General features: G+C 38.8%; 1 protein-coding gene across 1 annotated transcript in view; it reads left to right on the top strand.

Moving 5' to 3' along the window:
* The window catches only part of LOC114696996 (protein diaphanous homolog 2-like), a 761,266-nt gene that overhangs the window by 183,533 nt on the left and 562,727 nt on the right, over window positions 1-15,006 (top strand).

Here is a 15,006-nt window from a genome sequence, read left to right on the forward strand (position 1 = left end):
CACACACACAATAAAAATGGTGTATTTCAAATTACTTGTTGATTGCGTGTGTTTAATTATATTCAGATAGGTAGAAAAGAACATTGATTGTATTTAGTCATTAAAAGTAGAAATATACCCCATAAAATCCTCTAACTATTTAGCAGTCAGTAATCTGTGTTCAGGAAAAAAAAATCACAAAGTTGTGGTCTTTCATGATCAGTCCTTAAACTAATTACTGAAAAATCTTGCATACGATCTTGTGAGTCAATGTTTCCTCCCCTCAAAATGCTATTTAAAAATTTTAATTTATTTTTTTTTTTACTTTTTAAAAGAATGTTTATTTTATGCACATGAATGTTTTACATGAATGTATGTATGTACACCTTGTGCATGCCTGGTGTCCTTGGAGATCAATAGAGGGCATCATATTTCTGGCTGGAGTGACAGATGTTTGTGAGCCACCATGTGGGTGCTGGAAACTGAACTCGGACTCTCTGTAAGAACAGTGTTCTTAACTGCGGAATCATCTTTCCAGCTCCTATAAATGGTATTTTAAAAATAATATTGAAATGTTTAAATCCCCCAATAGTGAATAATGCTGCTGATATAATCAGTCAGATCAGGCCAAATTAATAAGTCCAGGTTTAATCTGAGCAAAACATTCCCTAGCTGTCCCAGGAAGGAGGAGAAGCCACATAGGGGAACTGCAAGGGGAAGTCTGTGGGCCTGATCTTAAGTACACTCTAGGAGGGGTGGAGCTACTGCTTGGTGGGCTTTCAGGATCTTGTAGTTGGAGTTTTCACTAGTCCGGCTGGGGCCCGCAGCCACTCAGACCCAAGTAAACACACAGAGACTTATATTACTTATAAACTGTATGGCTGTGGCAGGCTTCTTGCTATCCATTTCTTATATCTTAAATTTACCCATTTCTATTAACCTATAAGTTGCCACATGGCTTGTGGCTTACCAGTACTTTACATCTTACTTCTCATGGCTGCGGCAGCTGGCCGCATCTCCTGACTCAGCCTTCCACCCTGGCATTCTCGTCTCTGCTTATCCCACCTATATTATACTTCCTGCCTGGCTACTGGCCAATCAGCGTTTTATTTATCAATCAATCAGAGCAGCATATTCATAGCATACAGAAAGATATCCCCAGCATGTTCTGGAGTGGGCAGCTCTAGGGAAGATTCCCAACATCCCAACCTTTTTAGGTATATATGGACAGGTTCAAGTCTGGGTCTTTCCAATTGGCAAGGGATGACATGGGGAAGGGGAAGTCGGGAGTCAGTGGGGTCATGCACAGTGGGAGGTGTGGATGAAGAAGCATTTGATTAGCAGCCATCCTGGAGACCTCAGAAACTTGTTTCTTGAGGAGGCAGAGAAGGCAAGTTGCTAGGAGAAAAAAATAGGTTATTATTATTATTACTATTATTATTATTATTGGCTAGCCATGGAAAAAGGAATGGAACAGAGATGTGCCCTGATTGTACAGAAGAGGCAAGGGTGAATGAGCTAGAGGAAAGAGTAGATATGCTCTTGAGTCTGGAGAGGTGGTACCAATACTGATGTTCCAGAAGCTTGGGGGGATGAGTCAGAAGTACCTGACTCATCACATCTGCTGTAACCCCAGTGGTGGGAAATGCTTCTATCTGTGCTGTAAAAATGTCAACAATTGTTTGGAGATAATGGGGCTTTTCATGAGTGAGTATGTAGGTGAAATCAATCTGTAGTACTCATCCCATTGGTATCCTCAGAGCTGGTGCAAGTGTTGGCTGGTGTATCTGTAGGACTCCTTGAAGGTTGGCCTGGGCACAAGGAGAGGAGTAGACCTCTGTAGGAACCTGCAGGTGTTTGTAAAAACAACTGGAACAGATTTACATCTTGTCACAGCAAAAGGCTATGACTTTGGGTTAAAAGGTGTGAGCATTTTCATAGGTCCTGGTTTCAGCCCAATGAAACACTTTTACATCTATAACCAGAGGAAATTCACTTAACAGAAGTGGTTGAGTGAATGAAGGAGGAGGAGGAGGGAGGGAGGCTGAGGGACAAGGGAGGAACAGAGTCGAACATGCCTGCAAGCTTACATACCCTTTCTAATTCTAACTTGTCTCTAAAAGCTGGGACCAGTAAAAGCCACAGAAATTTAAGAACTCCTGAAAATTGTTTATAGTCAATGTTTGAACTTTTAATAGGAAATTTTGCTAATGAACTTATGAGCTACCTAGCTGCTTATAGCCTTGGAATTGGGAGAGAGCTGTTAAACTGGCAAATATATCAGTACCCTAGTCCTCAAACACCATCAGATCTGAGAAGGATAAGTAAATGAGTGAAGTGAGACAGATTTTGAGCTACCTAGGCAATTACAGGTTTCTCCATGGTCATTGGGGGACAGAAGTCCCAGAGGCAGCACCTGTCTTCAGCTGCCAAGCCCAGATGACATGACAGACTTTCTTGTGGGGTAGCAATTTGGGGACAGTGACCCACCCTGTGTTGGCAATGTGGGGGCAATCCATCCCCCAGTGTCCTGTTGTCCAGTCTGGGCAGGGTGTTGGCACCAGTTTAAAGTGGAAAGCAGTTTCTTGCTGTGTGGCTGGCTTTGCCACATTTAAAGCAAGATTCCATGTTCCTTGGAGGAGATATAGGATGCTGCTAGGAGCTGACATGTCTCTATTTTTATTAAAATGCCATATTCTCAGATCCCAGAAGCATTTGAGGATCAGGGTATAATTATCTGTTAGGTATATCTTAATTAGACAAATGTTGTTTAACTAATGAGCTAAATCTGAACATATAGTTTTCCCAGTCAGTTGTAGCCTATCAATGTTGGTGAAAGCAAGAAGATTAGAAGGAATATTTTAGTCTCTAGTGTTCAGCTGTGGTCCTAAGATATATTCATAAGGCACAACCAAGTTTTAACATTTGCAAACAATTAAGTGATTTTTAAAACAATAATAAGGGAATACTCTTATGCTATAAAATCTGGCTGTTCAGCAAGATACATCCCTATACATGAATGCATGGAGGTGTAGCTTTATACCTCAGCAAACCAACATTGTTTTAAAACTTATCTTTTATAAAGTTTGCTTTTATTACAGGGCAGGAATTATCATATGGAAAAATATATATTGGAGACCTAAGTTTCCTTGTTGGGGCCAGTTCACATGGTCACCCTCACTAAAGGTGTTTGTGAAGTCTTGTGATTTCTCTCTTTAACCTTAGCCAAAATGGTGACTGCCCGCATGTTGTAAGGTATTAGCAGACCACGTGGTGTTTCCCAGAGCAACTTTAATCTGGAGTTCCAAGTTTTAAAAATTTTAAACCATACCCAATTTCTTAGCTGTTTTTTTTTTTTTTTTTTTTTTTTTTTTTTATAATAACGTAGACAGAGTAGCAGAGTGGGCTGCCCAGGATCGGGAGGGAATTAAACAGCCATATGGTGGACATGAAGCAGTCAATGTCTCCAGCTTTCATTTAGATGCTGTAAGAAACGGAAGAATGAAACATTTACAAAACAGACATAGGAGACAGGAACAAGCAAAGAGAACTGAGGAGCAGGAACTGGGCAGGGGATGGAGGAGCAGAGATGCAGACAGAGAGTGAAAGCAGGAGATGCTGGCAGGCCAAGAAGCAGGGAGAAGGTGGGTCAGGACTGTAATGCTCATAAACCTGACTGTATGTGTGTGTAGGGGGGTGGGGCTCACACTTACAGTGTGAGGCAGACCCTATTTGGATAAATTTCATAGAAATTGGGGATCCGACTTAACCCACAAGCAACCATCACAAGTCTCTGCTGGGACCTGAAGTCTAAGGGATATGACCATTACATTAGGCTTTTGAGTCTTGCAGAGGAAGATCCAAGACCTGGATTACCAGCATCCTAGGCATCCAGGGAGGATCAAATAGAATGGGAACAGGTCAGGGTGCCCCACGTGTGGTCTCATCTTGGCAAAGGTACTCCAAAATCAGGGGTAGGGAGTGTCCTGGACTCCTAAAGGCAGTGATTTTGGAAGGGGAACTCACCGAGCCTAGAGCCAATCTAGTCCAGCAGAGAATATGTGTACATAGTGGAATGGTTTTCCCAAGTGGCCAGCTCATCTCCACCTGGCCAACACACCAGCTAAAAATTTAAACCCCCAAGTAAAGCCGCTGATGTAATACGTCAGTTCATGCCAAATTATTAATTCTAATTTTATTTTGAGCAAAACATTCCCGGTAGTCCCAGGAAGGAGGAGAAGCCACAAGGGGGAACCACAAGGGAAAGTCTGTAGACCAGACTTTTAAGTACCCTCCCTGGGTGGAGCCTGTGCTTGGTGGGCTTTCTTAGACATGGGGTCTGGAGAATGCAGCTCGAGGGAAGATCCCCAACAAATATTTTTGCTCTTTGATAAATCTATCTAATGTATTTTAATCATACTCAAAGGGACCTCAAAATTGTCACAAGACACCCCAAGACCAAGTTGTCAGCACAAAAAGAGATTTATGTTCCTCAGGAGGATAAAAGGGCAGGGAATAATAAAGACAGGAGATACAGTAAAAGGGAGAAGGAAAAAGGAACAAGGGAAGAGGAAGGGATATTTGCCCCAGAGGGACAAAGAACTGCCCCCGGATAAAGAGGAGGCAGACATGGCCCATAGGCAAATGGCAGTTTTTAAAGGGAAAAGAGGAAACTATGTGTTAGGATGAATTGATTAATTTTGATTGGGCATGTTAATTGGGAGAGACAAGGTGGTGCTTTTGATTGCTGAACTTCAGTGCTTTGTTAGCTGGACCTTGATAATCAGCCTTAGGAGGAGAAAGTGCTCAAATAAGAGAAGGGACCTTGCTAGCTGGCTAGCTTTAGGAATATAAACTAATGGTTTAGCAAGGTAGAGGGAATTCAGAGAAAAGTAAATGACAAAACCTGTATGTGACATTTTGACATGCTTGTGCCAGCTAGAGCCCTTCCATATTCCTCTCCCATCTCTTTGTAGATACCCCTGAAAAAAAAAATATAAAGGAAAGGACATGACTGTTCCTAGGTATGGTTGAGGAGAATGTTTATTGTAGACACATAGGAGAAGGGTAGTCAGAGGCAGGGATATTTGGGAAAGTCCAGAGTGGACAGGACCAGGCTGGACTGGGCTACTTAGGGAGAGGGGGAGGTCCAGGCAGAGAGGAAAGAGAGGAACCAGGAGCAGCAGCCGGAAGGCCAAAAGTACAAAAGGGGCTGGTAAGCAAAATGTCTTGATTATATAGGGAAGATCTTCTGGGGGAAGGACAGTCCAGTCCCTGGGCTGTAAAGTTTAGGGTAGGGGCCAGGTATGCCATCCATACCCTGTAACAGATAGGAACAGAGGGATGCTGGTAGAATATGAACCTCGTGGCCAGGCTACTTTGTACCTCAGCTATTTGTTCTGGGTCTGAAACTTAACAACCCCCACCAATATACTAATGGTTAGCAGAGTGAATCTATTATTTAGCAGACAATTTTTAAATAATTCAGTTATTTTAGTTAAAGAAAAAAACAACAGAATTTTCCAAGGGTGACAAAGCTAACTGAAGATCAGAAGGACTCTCATAAGCTCTTGCTCCAACACCTGGAAATGAGAACTGAGCCTTCCCAGGAACTGATTGGAACAGTAGAGGGACTCCTGTTGTGGAGTGGGTAAAGCTGCCTGCTTACCCTTGATCACTCGTGCTGCATAGTTTCGTAGGTAACTTCCATATTCCACCTGACATGATTGGCACTATAATTCCTGGGAGTGGGGTCATTACATTAGGGAATGATACAGGAAGCTAAGAGTGTCTTACTCATTGTAATTAAGAATCAGGTTCAGGTTCAAATGAGGAAACAGCCTTTTTCTATTGCAACCATGATTTCATTTTTCTTGTAGTGAATTAGAAGAAAGAGAGGTCATTCTGTAGGTTAATTTTACTTATGGTCCTCCATGCTTTCATGAGGAAGTTGTGTGTGAGTTTGGCATACTGTGTGCTAATTGGGTTGTCCACAGTGCTTTTGATGGGAATCCCTTGGCTGATCACTGATATGATGCTCTGTACTCCTTTCTGGCCAGACACCTCTTCTGTATATCCTTCATCTCTGCCATCTTGGAGCAATCCAGCAGCTCCATATTTCTGACACTCCCTATCATGAATTTTTGAAAAATATAATCTTTAATACAGAAGGAATTGTGGATTACTTCTTTCTAAAACCATTACCTTTCCCATTGAAAATCATACTGTAGGTAAGGCAATTTGAGGACATGCCTTCCTTATATTCATGGTACTGAGAGAAATGATGTAGAAGATAAAATATTACCTTGTTACAGCACCTAATATAAATGCAGAAACCTGGAGTTAAGGATGTGCTATTTATGGCTGTAACTATAAGTCACTGTTGTAATTGTTGGAGTTGATTCAAATGGCTAGCTAGCGGATGGATCGGAAGGCTTTAATTTTTTTTATACTCTGCTAGTGTTACCTCCAGAAGCATGGCTCCCCCACAATTCAACCTTCACCCTAAAGTCCTTTTCATCTTGGAAGCTAACCTTATTTTGTGTCTAGGAACTAATGCTCTAATATGTACCCTTCAATATGGTAGATAGGCAACCTTTCTTCTATATTCTGAGGGCCTCTGCCTTCCCATCTATATTCTTTGGAGTTCTTTTAGGTATTTTTAGTTAATCCCACACTGTATATTCCTCTGAGTAGAATCATATGCTTTAGTGGGATTCTACTGTAGGAAAGGAATAATGGAAGATTATTTAAGTACCACTAACTATATTATTAGTAGAAATAACAAATATATTTTAATTCCTGGATTGCTTAATCCTTTTTTTTTGATACATGTTAGGTATAACATTTAAAAATTTCATTTTCAACTGCCCATCCAAGGTGTGCATACTCTTTCAATTTTGTTTAGAGTGGTAATGATTTGGCCAATGTTCCTTTTCCTTAGTGGACCTATTTGTGAGCCAAACCTTCAGGGATATGATGGATATGATACTTATTTTGATTATGTATTTTTAACTATTTTTCGCAAAGACATTTATGTATGAGAAATCTGAAAAATAGAGTGGATTTTTTTAAAAAAGGTTTTTAATAATAAGCATCCCTTTATTTGCTGACTGCCATTAGTGGATGAGTATAATTCACTTATAATCTACCCACTGTGGTTCATAGACATGTGAAATGTATGTGTATATACTTATTAAAGTTAGCCTATATTAAATATTGCATAAGTTTGAAAATGTTTTCAAATAAAATCTGTTATTACTATTTTCTTGATTCATAAATTTATTAAGGCTTCCTATGAAATTTAAAAATACTTTGATATATTTTTGAATATAATTTTTTTGATAATATTTGAATATAATTTGATAAGTGTGATTCTCTTTAGTAATTTTATAAACATTTTATAACAAATCAGAGAATATATTTCATTCATCACACCTTCAGTGAACACCTACTATATATACTTAAATGTTCATTAACTTTTATTTAAACTTGCATTAAATTGATTTCTGAAGTACTAAAATAATAACAGGTAACTTTTGACATGTATGGAGTACTTTCTATCTTCTAGATACTGTTTTATGAGAGAGATAGAGACTTTTGTGTGAAGTTATAGTTTTCTCTCCTGATTCTCAAATCTCCTGTATAAAATGGTACCTTATTTTTATATAACCATGCATCTTCTCTCATCAATTATTACTAATTTTTGTTTTACTCATTCATTTATTTTATGTGTATGAATGTTTTGCCTGCATGTATGTATATAATTGATCAGTTGAATGCCTGGTATCCACAAAGGTAAGAAGAGGACATCAGATTCCCTGAAACTGGAGGTACAGATAGCTGTGAGCTACTATGTGGGTGCTGGTAATTGAACCCAAGTTCTCTGCATGAGCAACACGTATTTTTTACCTTTGTACTATCTTCCCAACCTATTTTTCCTCATAATTCAATTACTTATGCTACTTAAGAATGGAATGTTTTTGCAAGTAGTTTCCATATTTGTGTTGTTTATGGACTCATGACAAGAAAAGTAACATTTGTACATGTTTGATACAGATACATCTTTGTTCCTGAGTTTTTTCTGTCTGTAGTTGAATTTATGGATGCAGATCACATGGATAAAGAAGTTTAACAATATGTGTATCCATATAAATATGTACCCAGATACTTGTGTGTGTTTATATGTATAATGGTTAAGCTTACATCTCTAAGTCAGACCTCAGTCTTGAAATTCAGATTTGTATGGAAATGTCTTCTTGAATGCTATATCAGTATCTTTAAAAATATTAAAAATTATAAGAAACACACATGTGTATCTACTGTCCTGCAGACAATGGTATAAGAACTTTTAAGATATGCGTACAACCCAAGGTGTCATGAATATTGATTCCATTTTATAGATAAGGACATTCAGGTCCAGTAAGGAATTTATTCCATTTTAGTTTATCCACCTAGTAAATGTCACTGCTAATAGTCTAGGCCTTTTGTCTTTAAATCTTGGATGCTTAACTTTAGGTCCTCAAGATGAGGACTATCTTTCTTGGGCCAGTGATATGACACAGCAAGTAAAGGCACCTTCCACCAGGCCTGATGACTAGAGTTTCATCAGTTAGGACCCATTTGGCAAAATGTGGGAGCCCCTATAAGTCACCTGTTACTCTTACACAGGTTTTCACTCATGTGTGCATATGTGTACATAGAGAGACATAAAATATATTTGAAATTTTTAAAAAACAGCCTGCATGTACATGTCCTGTTGCTTATATTCAAGTTAAAGATCAACCTGTAGGAATTGGTTCTCTCCTTCTACCATGTGGATGCTGGGAATTGAACTTGGATCATCAGGCTTGGTGGCAAGTTATTTTAGCCAATGATCCATCTTGTTGGCTCTACACTAAGTTTTTTTTTTTAAACTATATGTATTTTAATTATGTGTTTGTGTAAGCACACGTGTACAGGTGCCTATAGAGGTCATAGTGGTTGGGTTCCCCTGGAACTGGAGTTACAAGCAGTTGTGAGCTAACTGATGTGGGTGCTGGGAGCTAAAGTCATGTCTTCTACAAGAGCAGTACGTGCTAGTAACTGCTGAGCCATCTCAAGCCTTACACTATGTATTTTGACCTTTATTTCTTTCATTAAAGTTTTTCTGAATTCTGGCTATAGCAAGATGGCACAGTGGGCAACAGTGCTTGCTGTGAAAGACTGGCAATCTGAGTTTGATCCCTGTAACCCTTATAAAGGTGGAAAGAAAGAGCCAATTCCACTGAGTTGTCCTGTGACTACTTTGTGTGTACCTTAGCTTGCATGCCTATTGGGGAAATAATTAAGGCCACTCTACGTAGTTAAAAGGAAGATTTATTTAGTGGGTAATTTACAAATTAAGGGATAGGTAGGTTGCGAGGTCTGGGGAAGGTGTATCGCAGTCCAGCGTTGTTCTGTGGAGCTCTGCTAGGTCTACCTTGACGTTTCAGGGTCCTGGAACAGAGAGAGCACTTGCCCATCCAGATCTCAGGTCTCCAGGCGCCTCCCCTTGCCCCGCCTATAGGTGTGACAGTTGCCAGAGTCTCAATGGGGGTTGGAACTTCCAGATCCAAGCTGGAATGGCTACCCACTACATGTCCCCCTTTTTGTCTAAATAAGAAGGTTCTAAACTAATACAAGACTATATACAAAGGAATGGTTATCAAATATTGTCCAGAAATAATGAGAGATAATGACCTAGATAAGATGGAACTACAACCAATGCAAACAATATCAAGCAAGAAACACATACTAAAATCCAGAGAAGTATAGAGCATAGGTAAATGGCATGTTATAAAGATCATTCCAAAAGGTGTCCTATCCTAAAGAACCTGGATCTAATACTTAATACGTTCTATCTAAGATATTATATATACTAAGTTGTAACTATAACTGCTAGTCTTCAATCCCATCAAAGACCTGAGAAGGAACATAATGGTATCTGAGAAATGGTAGATGGATGCAAGCAACTTTCGGGAATTTTGCAAGCGTAGACCAAGACAGTTGGCAGCCTGGACAGTCACCTAATGTTTCTCAGCATCGTTGGTGCATTCAAATTGGCTACAGGCCTAGAGTATCTGACAGACCATTTTCAGAAGCAAGAATTCTGAAAGACCATCTTACCCTGTCTTGGCAGAGTACAGTGGTCGCTTTCCTTGTGTCCTGCTTGTCCAGAAAGGACAGCATTGCATTCGTACTGTCAGCAGTCAAGGCAAGGGCAGTTCTTTGCCCAGTAGGCCATTTTGTGCCAAGAAGACAAACTTCCAAATGGAATGTCTTAGAAGCCCAACATTCTCTCGGGATCAAATTGGTGCAGCCAGGAGCAATTGTGTCTCACGTCAACAGAATTCTAAGTTATTTAAATGCCATATTCTCTAGGTCTATGAAGTGTTTGAAGATTACCTGTCCATCTGACATATGTATCTGTAAATCTGGATAACCTAACTAACGTAACTATAGAGATGACAGGCATAGGTGACTATAAATCTATAAGTCTTATCTACCGAAATAACCTAAGGACTAAGGCTTCACGTAAACAAGGTAAACAGTCTATAAGGAAATGTATGGTGAAGAACAAAGGCTTCAAAATTGTGACAATACACAAGATATTTATAACAGAGGTAGGAATATATAGTGCGATATGCAATATGACAATAATCTTAAATATATATCAATATAACGAATATCCTAAACAGAAGTAGAACATACATAAAGTATGACAGATATAAATTTACATTTGTATCAATATAAAATATTTCAAATAAGAGTAGAAATATATGTACATTATAACAAATATAGTTCTGTATTTGTATCAATATACAAATTATCTTAAACAGGAATATAAAAATAGTTTACGTTTGTATCAACATATAAGAATCCATAACAGTCCAAGTTACAGTGCAAATTATCTAAGGCTGCTATTTTACTAAATTTGTTTACTAGTATATACAGTGATCTACTATAATATCTTATACCTAATCCATTCCATTTCTTTTCCCCCCCTTTTTTTTAATACTGAGTCTAATATTTTCTTTCATCCCCAACCCTATAACCATCATGCATAACCCTGAGAATTATGAAACCTAAGGGAGAAGGGGCGTCGTTTTCTTAGAATTGCTTCCTGCCATTTCGGAGGTGATATTATCTCTGTTGGGTACTGTGAGAAAGCTCAGATAGTTAAATCTCAGTTAGACTAACTGTAGGTTCTGCAGCAAGTTTTAGAGTAATGGGTAAGATTGTCTGAAATTCTGGCAAGAAGTGTAGTATGATGATGATTACCATGGCATCATTCTGGATTGGGTAGAGTTGTTGTTGTTGGGGCCCCATCTTCCTTCTGGAGATGCCTACCCCTACTTTCTTTCTCTCTTTCTCTCTCTCTTTCTCTCTCTCTTTCTCTCTCTCTCTCTCTCTCTCTCTCTCTCTCTCTCTCTCTCTCTCTCTCTCTCACACACACACACACACACACACACACACAAATAAGGTGTAGTGGTGCACATTTTTAATAACTGTACTTGAGAAGCAGAGGCAGGCAGGTCTCTGAGTTGGAGATCAGCTTGCTTTTCATAGTAAGTTCCAGGCTATCCAGATCTACATATTGAGATTCTTTTTCTTTTCTTTTTTAAATTTAATTTTATTTTTTAAATTTTATTTACTTTATTTTACAATACCATTCAGTTCTACGTATCAGCCATGGGTTCCCTTATTCTCCCCCCTCCCTCCCCTTACCCCCAGCCCACCCCCATTCCCACCTCCTCCAGGGCAAATCCTCCCACGAGGACTGCGATCAACCTGGTAGACTCAGTCCAGGTAGGTCCAATCCCTTCCTTCCAGACTGAGCGAAGTGTCCCTGCATAAGCTCCAGGTTTCAAACAGCCAACTCATGCAATGAGCACAGGACTTGGTCCCACTGCCTAGTTGCCTCCCAAACTGATCAAGCCAATCAACTGTCATACCTATTCAGAGGGCCTGATCCAGTTGGGGCCCCTCAGCCTTTGGTTCATAGTTCATGTGTTTCCATTCATTTGGCTATTTTTTTTCAATAATTGAGTAAAACCGAAACTTATTATAAGCCACAGTCATCCTAGGTGCCTCCATGCTATATATATATATATATCCTTCATGGTTCTATGGGTTGTGGTCTGATTGTTCTTTATTTTATATCTAGAATCCACTTATGAGTGAGTACATACCATGACTGTCTTTCTGGGTTTGGGTTACCTCAGGAGAGATTCTTTTTCAAGAACAAAATGAAACACACAAACAAAAGTAAATGAATTAGTAAGCCAAAAAGAAAGATACAACAAAAAGGAAAAATAATTTCATGACTTGAATAAGTAAAGATGAGATTTTTCATCTAAAAAGCAAAACAGAGAAAATGAAAAAAAAGATAACTCGTCTATTATGTTATTATAGATAAACTAAGTCACATGACTCAGATTAATTTTTGGTGATGTTCTCACAATATTTTTTGGATATATATTTCCATTGATTACAAAAACATCTGAAATTTTACATCTCTAAGTCTTAGGTATATATACATATATATGCAGCTCTTCTTCCTTGGGATCCTTGGATGCATTGGTACATGAAGTTGGAGGGAGCAGAAGTGGGGAACAAGGTTCACACGGCTGTGGGTATGATTGAGACATCCCTCTATGAGACGTACCTTGGTGAATGAGTTTAACTTTATTCCAAAGTGTAAAGAATATATAGTATTGGGGAGGCTTGGGGGAAAATGCAATTTACATTAAGTGACACTGTCCTATCATAAGGCTTAGTATGTGGTAGTAGGGTCCTATAGCAGAGTTCCTAGCACAAGTCTTCTAGCAGGAATCTGTGCCAAGGTTCAAGCTAAAGATAAATCAAATATCTGGTTTAGAGACAGCTTTCAGATAAGGTCAGTCCTGTAGACCCAGGGATATTCTTCAGATGAGGGAGGTAGAGGCAAGAAGTTTTGCTGGGAAGAGAGGGAGTTTCCATGTTGCTAAGCTTTGGGGAAAACATACTAGGCCATGAGAGACTGCAACCTTGACCACCTAGCACTGAATTCCAATGACTGTATAAAGTTCCATATAATTAAATTTTGGCCTTTTATCTGCTTATGCTGAAATTGGATATAATACCTCCAGTAATTCAAATTTCATATATTTATTTCAATTTCACATTACATAGTCAAATAGTAAAAATTCTCTTTTTAACATTGTTCCTTTTTCTTAGAAATACTTTAAAGTGGAATAGTTCAGTAAATAGCACTTAATGTTATATGTGGTGTGCTTTGACATGTCACACAGGCATCCTACAAAAGAATTTTCTAAAGTTCCTTCAATTCCCCTTTCCCTTGTAAAGTGTTCTTATATAGAAATTATAATACTAAGGTAAGTCAGACAGTGTACTCAGCCTCAGTCTTTCAATGTTAGGCATGGTAGATTAGTGCTCAACTATAGATCTACACTACAAGCCTTCTTTTTACTTTGTAAGAAATTAAAAGACAGGGTTTTACAAAGTTGTTTTAGCTGTACTTGAACTAACTAGCTTAGGCAGTAACTAGCCAGGCAGAACTTGTGATTCTTCTGCCTTAGCCTCTCAAGTAGATGGTTTTATAGGCCTGCACTGTGTGGTCAAAGAGATCAGGCAATTATTTATTTATTTATTTATTTTTAACTCACACAGAGTTCAGAACTTGGTATTTGCTGTTGAAAGGATGTTAACTGTTCTTTGTTTTGTTTTGGTTCTGTATTTTAATTGTTCTTGTTTGTTTGTCTTTTTGTTTTTATCTGATGTTTAGGCAGTGTCTTACTCAGTTTAGAGGACATTTGATAAGAGATATAACTGTAGTTTGCGAGTGAGCTTTGTAATCAATGATAGACAAAACATAGAAGCAGAAAACAAAGCAAAATATTAGGAAAAGGAGCATGTTTGGTATGTTAATGAATATCAAGGATTAGTAGGAAGCAGATAAATAAAACTCTGAATGAGCTGGAATTCTTTTGGGGGATTTTGAGGAGAGGAATGGTTTGGCCTAACTTGCATTTTTATTTGATTACCCTGGTTAGAAAAATTGAGACAAGGTTAACCATTGTAAAAAGAAGTCGAGTGTCTTAGTTAGGGTTTTTATTGATGTGAAGAGACACCATGACCATGATAAAGGAAGACAAATAATTGGGGTGTCTTACAGTTTCAGAGGTTTGGTCCATTATCATCATAGTGGGACATGATGGCATGCAGGCAGACATGGTGCTGGAGAAGGATATAAGTATTGAACATTTTGATCCACAGGCAATAGGATATGAGCTGAGTGCAACACTGGGTGTAGCTTGAGCATAGGAGACTTCAAAGTCCACCCCTATAGTGACACACTTCCTCTAATACGACCACACCTACTCCAGCAAAGCCATGCTTCCTAATAATGCCACTCCCTGTGAGCTTGTGGGGACCAATTACATTTAGACTACCACATCTAGGAACAGCAGGATGGCTGAGATGGTAGGTCCTTAGTCATGCTAAGATAGTACCAGAACCAGTTAGTTTTTCATGAGTCTCTCTTAATTCAGCTCTAGCAATTTACAGCAATCACCCCGAGCTTCAAGTATTGACATTACTATTCCGTTATCAGCTTATTTGTGTTAGCTACATGATCTTTATATTGTCCGGTTCAGATTTCTAGTAGAAGGAAACAAGTATATTCCAGGTGAGGCCTGAGGAAATGTAGTTAGAACCTCTCTATTTTAAATCTTCTATCTTGGAGCACTCAGACAGTATCAATATTTTTCTGGCCATAGTGGGTTATAGTGAGATAGTAGTTGGAAAAATCACAGCTTGGGCAGAGTCTTTGTCTTCAGACACCATGTCCTTTTCTTGATCTTGATCAGAACTGTGTCTAAAGTTCTTGGGCAGAGAAATCTGCATTTCTCTTAAGTAAACCAATTCATGTGAAAAATGGAAAGGATGACACTTTATATACAATGCCATTTGAAATGGACAAATTATTAAAAGATTAAGGAAAGG

Source organism: Peromyscus leucopus, chromosome X, assembly GCF_004664715.2.
Source record: "Peromyscus leucopus breed LL Stock chromosome X, UCI_PerLeu_2.1, whole genome shotgun sequence".
Lineage (NCBI taxonomy): Eukaryota > Metazoa > Chordata > Mammalia > Rodentia > Cricetidae > Peromyscus > Peromyscus leucopus.